The sequence below is a fragment of the Rhinatrema bivittatum genome, chromosome 8 (genome assembly GCF_901001135.1).
Source record: "Rhinatrema bivittatum chromosome 8, aRhiBiv1.1, whole genome shotgun sequence".
NCBI classification, from domain to species: Eukaryota; Metazoa; Chordata; class Amphibia; order Gymnophiona; family Rhinatrematidae; genus Rhinatrema; species Rhinatrema bivittatum.
In genome coordinates, this window is record NC_042622.1 from 99,677,621 (window position 1) to 99,684,421 (window position 6,801).

The 6,801-nt window shown below is 44.1% G+C and overlaps 1 protein-coding gene across 4 annotated transcripts in view; it reads left to right on the plus strand.

Moving 5' to 3' along the window:
• Positions 1-6,801, plus strand: part of CNTRL (centriolin) — a 402,596-nt gene that overhangs the window by 287,132 nt on the left and 108,663 nt on the right. The window lies entirely within an intron of this gene.

Genomic DNA, 6,801 nt, shown 5'->3' on the forward strand with positions numbered 1-6,801 from the left:
GTACCGGAATCGCCATCGCCGCCTCCCCCCATAGCTGCTCTGGTTTCACCAGCTATGCGGGCGGAACTGGACGGGTATATCCGCCAGGCGGTCAGGGATGCACTCCTCGAGGCCGTGCCGACACCAGTCCAACCCCTGGGCCAGACGCCATCAACACCAGCCCTTCCATCGACACCGATTCCGGTGGATACGCCATCGATACCAGTAACGGTGCCATCGTCTGTTCCCTCACCGATGCCATCGGCACCGATTGCAAGGAATATATCGATGCCATCAGACATCCCATCGATGCCGGTTCCAGATTTGTCCATTTTTGCACCTATCTTAGCAAAATTGGACACCCTCATCGATTCTCTGCCTAGAAAACCTCAACAAATCGATGAAACTCCGGTTCCAGAACCCACACCAGGTCCTTCAGGAATTTCAAAGCAGATTCCTCCACAATCTCCCACATTTCCATCGGTGCCTAAACCTTTTCCATCGATGCCTTCCATACCAAAACCTACAGTTCCTACCCCAGACACCTGGACAGGAACAGACACTGATATTTCCACCGATTAGGACATCCTTTCTGAGCCTTCTCCACCAGAAGACCGCTGGAAATCCCCTCCAGAGGATTTATCCTTCTCAAATTTTGTAAAGGAAACGGCGGAAACTATCCCATTCCAATTACAAACAGAAGTGGACACCAAACAAAAAACACTGGAAGTGTTACAATTTGTTGACCCACCGAAAGAAATGTTAGCTATACCAGTCCATGAAGTTCTTCAGGAATTGATGTATAGAATATGGGAACATCCTGGGTCCATTCCTGCAGTCAACAAAAAATCTGATGCCACATACCTGGTTCAGCAAGTTCCAGGTTTCCAAAAGACTCAACTACCTCACCAATCCGTAGTAGTTGAGTCTGCTCAAAAGAAGGCGAAAAGAATTAAAACACATTCCTCAACTCCACCAGGCAAGGATAGCAGATTCCTTGATAATCTTGGGAGGAAAATATACCAAGGTTCTATGCTGGTTTCTAGAATAGCAGCCTATCAGCTATTCATGAATCAATACCAACGCAATCTCTGCAAGCAAGTGCAAGAGATTGCTGAAACACTCCCTGATCAATTACAGGAGTCCCTTTCCAATATCATACACAAAGGCCTAGAAGCTGGAAAGCACGAGGTCAGGGCGGCGTACGATAGCTTCGAGACAGCAGCTCGACTATCAGCTACAGGAATCAATGCCAGATGCTGAGCATGGCTTAAGGCCTCTGATTTAAGACCTGAGGTGCAGGAGAAATTGGCTGATCTCCCTTGTCTCGGCGATAATCTTTTTGGAGACAAGGTTAAGGAAGCACTCGCCGTGTTAAAAGATCACACGGAAACCCTAAAACAGCTCTCTCTTCTACCTCAGGAATTCCAGCCTTCCTCAAGAAGGATGCCAAGGAAGGATACCAGACGTCCATATTACCGTCAAAGGCATTACTATCCTCCTCCAACCTGTGCACGTACAGCTAGACCAAATCAATGTACCCAATCTAGGCAGCAAAAAATATCCAGGCCTCAACCCTCTCCACAGACTGCATTCACTTCAGGGTTTTGAAATAATACCAGGGAACAGCAGCCTCTCCTCCAATCCACACCCAACCATGCCGGTAGGAGGGCGGATTGCCTACTTTCCTCAACACTGGACTGTCATTACCACAGACCAATGGGTACTCTCCATCACATCTGAAGGGTACCGATTAAATTTCCTCACTGTACCAAACGACACTCCACCCACATCGTCTTGGACAGTAAGCAACCAGTCCACACTCTTGAAAACAGAATTATCCACCCTTCTGAGAGCCAGTGCCATGGAACCAGTTCCCCGGCCTCAGCAGGGCAGAGGATTCTACTCCCGTTATTTCCTCATTCCAAAGAAAACAGGAGGCCTACGACCCATCCTAGACCTCAGAAATCTCAACAGATTCCTGAGAAAAGAAAAATTTTGGATGGTATCATTGGGCACAATGTTACCTCTACTTCAAAAAGGAGATTGGCTCTGTTCTCTGGATCTTCAAGACGCTTGCGCTCACATTCCCATTTTCCTTCCTCATCCCAAGTATCTACGATTCTGAGTAGGAGATCAACATTTCCAATACAGGGTGCTTCCATTCGGCCTTGCCTCAGCACCTCGAGTATTCACAAAATGTCTAGCAGTGGCGGTGGCACACCTGCACAAGCAAGGTGTGCACGTGTTTCCCTATCTCGACGATTGGCTCATCAAAAGCCAAACGAAAGAAGGAGCTCTTAACTCTCTCAAGCTCACAATCAATCTACTCCATTCCTTGGGATTCCTCATCAATTACCCGAAATCCCACTTCACACTATCTCACCTGTTACAATTCATCGGAGCAGAATTGAACACCTTAACAGCAAAAGCTTTTCTTCCAAGAGACCGCGCACAGACACTCATTTCCCTAGCGAACTCTCTGCGTGCTCGGTCACAAGTCACCGCCCATCAATGCCTCATACTTCTGGGTCACATGGCCTCGACAGTTCACGTCACTCCTATGGCCAGATTAGCCATGAGGCTTATGCAATGGTCTCTCAAAACACAATGGATACAGGCCATTCAACCACTGTCTTTTCCAATTCAAGTCATTCAGGAACTACGTTCTTCACTCCTGTGGTGGACAACTATGACAAACTTGCTAAAAGGTCTTCCTTTCCAGCAACCGATTGCGCAAGTAACATTAACTACAGATGCATCCACCTTAGGCTGGGGAGCACACATTGGTCCTCTGCAGACTCAGGGTACTTGGACAAAACTCGAGGCAACATTTCAGATAAACTTCCTAGAGCTTCGAGCTATACGTTATGCGCTGCATGCATTCAAGGACTGCCTTTCACACAAGACTGTTCTGATACAAACGGACAACAGAGTTGCCATGTGGTACATCAACAAACAGGGAGGTACAGGTTCGTATCTCCTTTGCCAAGAAGCAGCGCAGATTTGGGACTGGGCCCTAGCACACTCAATGCTTTTAAGGGCCACTTATCTAGCAGGAATTCTCAGCGTAGTGGCCGATCGACTCAGTCGGCAGTTACAACCACACGAGTGGTCCCTGGATCCAGAAGTGGCAACCAAAATCTTTTAACTTTGGGGCCAACCAACAATAGACCTCTTTGCATCACAACTGAATTACAAAGTGGTCACGCTAGAGAGATAACGTTCCTGGATGGAATAAATGATAGCTTTATGGAGCAATTTGGTTCAGGAACCGACGAGAGAGGGAGCAATTTTAGATCTAATTCTCAGTGGAGCACAGGACTTGGTGAGAGAGGTAACGGTGGTGGGGCCGCTTGGCAATAGTGATCATAATATGATCAAATTTGATTTAATGACTGGAAAAGGAACAGTGTGCAAATCCAAGGCTCTCGTGCTAAACTTTCAAAAGGGAAACTTTGATAAAATGAGAAGAATTGTTAGAAAAAAACTGAAAGTAGCAGCTACAAAAGTAAAAAATGTCCAAGAGGCGTGGTCATTGTTAAAAAATACCATTCTAGAAGCACAGTCCAGATGTATTCCACACATTAAGAAAGGTGGAAAGAAGGCAAAACGATTACCGGCATGGTTAAAAGGGGAGGTGAAAGAAGCTATTTTAGCCAAAAGATCTTCATTCAAAAATTGTAAGAAGGATCCAACAGAAGAAAATAGGATAAAGCATAAACATTGGCAAGTTAAATGTAAGACATTGATAAGACAGGCTAAGAGAGAATTTGAAAAGAAGTTGGCTGTAGAGGCAAATCTCACAGTAAAAACTTTTTTAAATTTATCCAAAGCAGAAAGCCTGTGAGGGAGTCAGTTGGACCGTTAGATGATCGAGGGGTTAAAGGGACACTTAGAGAAGATAAGGCCATCGCGGAAAGATTAAATGATTTCTTTGCTTCGGTGTTTACTGAAGAGGATGTTGGGGAGGTACCCGTAATGGAGAAGGTTTTCATGGGTAATGATTCAGATGGACTGAATCAAATCACGGTGAACCTAGAAGATGTGGTAGGCCTGATTGACAAACTGAAGAGTAGTAAATCACCTGGACCGGATGGTATACACCCCAGAGTTCTGAAGGAACTAAAAAATGAAATTTCAGACCTATTAGTAAAAATTTGTAACTTATCATTAAAATCATCCATTGTACCTGAAGACTGGAGGATAGCAAATGTAACACCAATATTTAAAAAGGGCTCCAGGGGCGATCCGGGAAACTACAGACCGGTTAGCCTGACTTCAGTGCCAGGAAAAATAGTGGAAAGTGTTCTAAACATCAAAATCACAGAACATAGAACATATAGAAAGACATGGTTTAATGGAACAAAGTGTTAAGTGATTAATAAATTTTTTAAAAACAAAACAAATAAAACAAAGTCAGCATGGCTTTACCCAGGGCAAGTCTTGCCTCACAAATCTGCTTCACCTTTTTGAAGGAGTTAATAAACATGTGGATAAAGGTGAACCGGTAGATATAGTATACTTGGATTTTCAGAAGGCGTTTGACAAAGTTCCTCATGAGAGGCTTCTAGGAAAAGTAAAAAGTCATGGGATAGGTGGCGATGTCCTTTCGTGGATTGCAAACTGGCTAAAAGACAGGAAACAGAGAGTAGGATTAAATGGGCAATTTTCTCAGTGGAAAGGAGTGGACAGTGGAGTGCCTCAGGGATCTGTATTGGGACCCTTACTGTTCAATATATTTATAAATGATCTGGAAAGAAATACGAGTGAGATAATCAAATTTGCAGATGACACAAAATTGTTCAGAGTAGTTAAATCACAAGCAGATTGTGATAAATTGCAGGAAGACCTTGTGAGACTGGAAAATTGGGCATCCAAATGGCAGATGAAATTTAATGTGGATAAGTGCAAGGTGATGCATATAGGGAAAAATAACCCATGCTATAATTACACAATGTTGGGTTCCATATTAGGTGCTACAACGCAAGAAAGAGATCTAGGTGTCATAGTGGATAACACATTGAAATCGTCGGTGCAGTGTGCTGCGGCAGTCAAAAAAGCAAACAGAATGTTGGGAATTATTAGAAAAGGAATGATGAATAAAACGGAAAATGTAATAATGCCTCTGTATCGCTCCATGGTGAGACCGCACCTTGAATACTGTGTACAATTCTGGTCACCGCATCTCAAAAAAGATATAATTGCGATGGAGAAGGTACAGAGAAGGGCTACCAAAATGATAAGGGGAATGGAACAACTCCCCTATGAGGAAAGACTAAAGAGGTTAGGACTTTTCAGCTTGGAGAAGAGACGACTGAGGGGGGATATGATAGAGGTGTTTAAAATCATGAGAGGTCTAGAACGGGTAGATGTGAATCGGTTATTTACTCTTTCGGATTGTAGAAAGACTAGGGGGCACTCCATGAAGTTAGCATGGGGCACATTTAAAACTAATCAGAGAAAGTTCTTTTTCACTCAACGCACAATTAAACTCTGGAATTTGTTGCCAGAGGATGTGGTTAGTGCAGTTAGTGTAGCTGTGTTTAAAAAAGGATTGGATAAGTTCTTGGAGGAGAAGTCTATTACCTGCTATTAATTAAGTTCACTTAGAGAATAGCCACTGCCATTAGCAATGGTTACATGGAATAGACTTAGTTTTTGGGTACTTGCCAGGTTCTTATGGCCTGGATTGGCCACTGTTGGAAACAGGATGCTGGGCTTGATGGACCCTTGGTCTGACCCAGTATGGCATTTTCTTATGTTCTTATGTTCTTAAAGTGAACAATTATTGCTCCCTCTTCAAGCAGACAAATCGCTTACCCAGGGTCGCCTTTGCTCGCCACTGGAACTCAGGCCTTCTATACGCGTATCCCCCGATACCGCTCATAACCAAAACTCTAGTGAAACTACAACAGGACAAGGGGACCATGATACTCATAGCCCCGTACTGGCCTCAACAAGTATGGTTTCCCATACTTCTAGACCTCTCAGTCAGGGACCCAATTCATTTAGGAGTAGCTCCCACTCTCATAACTCAGGATCAGGGTCTGTTGCGACATCCCAACCTCCAATCCCTATCCCTGACAGCATGGATGTTGAAAGCTTGATTTTACAACCACTCAATCTTTCATCCAATGGATCTCAAGTGCTGGTAGCTTCACGTAAACCCTCCACCCGGAAGAATTATTCTTCCAAATGGAAAAGATTTACCTTGTGGTGCAAGCAAAACACAATTGATCCTTTCACTTGCCCCACTACTTCTCTTCTAGACTACTTATATCACCTTTCAGAATCTGGTCTCCAGACCTCATCTGTAAGAGTACACTTAAGTGCAATCTCTGCTTACCATAACAAAATGGGAGATGCACCAGTATCCACACAACCTCTCGTCAGCAGGTTTATGAGAGGTTTAATTCACCTCAAACCACCAATTCGGCCTCCAGTCACAGCATGGGACCTGAATCTGGTCTTAACAAGTCTCATGCGTTCTCCTTTTGAACCCATAGATACCTGTGATCTTAAATTTCTCACATAGAAAACTATCTTCCTCGTAGCCATTACATCAGCTAGAAGGGTTAGTGAGTTACAAGCACTTGTCACGTATTCACCTTATACAAAGGTCCTACATGACAGATTGGTTCTCCGTACACTTCCAAAATTCCTCCCAAAGGTAGTTACGGAATTCCACTTGAACCAATCCATAGTTTTACCCACATTCTTCCCAAGGCCTCATTCTAACCAAGGGGAACGGGCCTTACATACCTTGGACTGTAAGCGTGCGCTATCCAAAACCGCACTACAGCCCTTAGAAAATCCAAT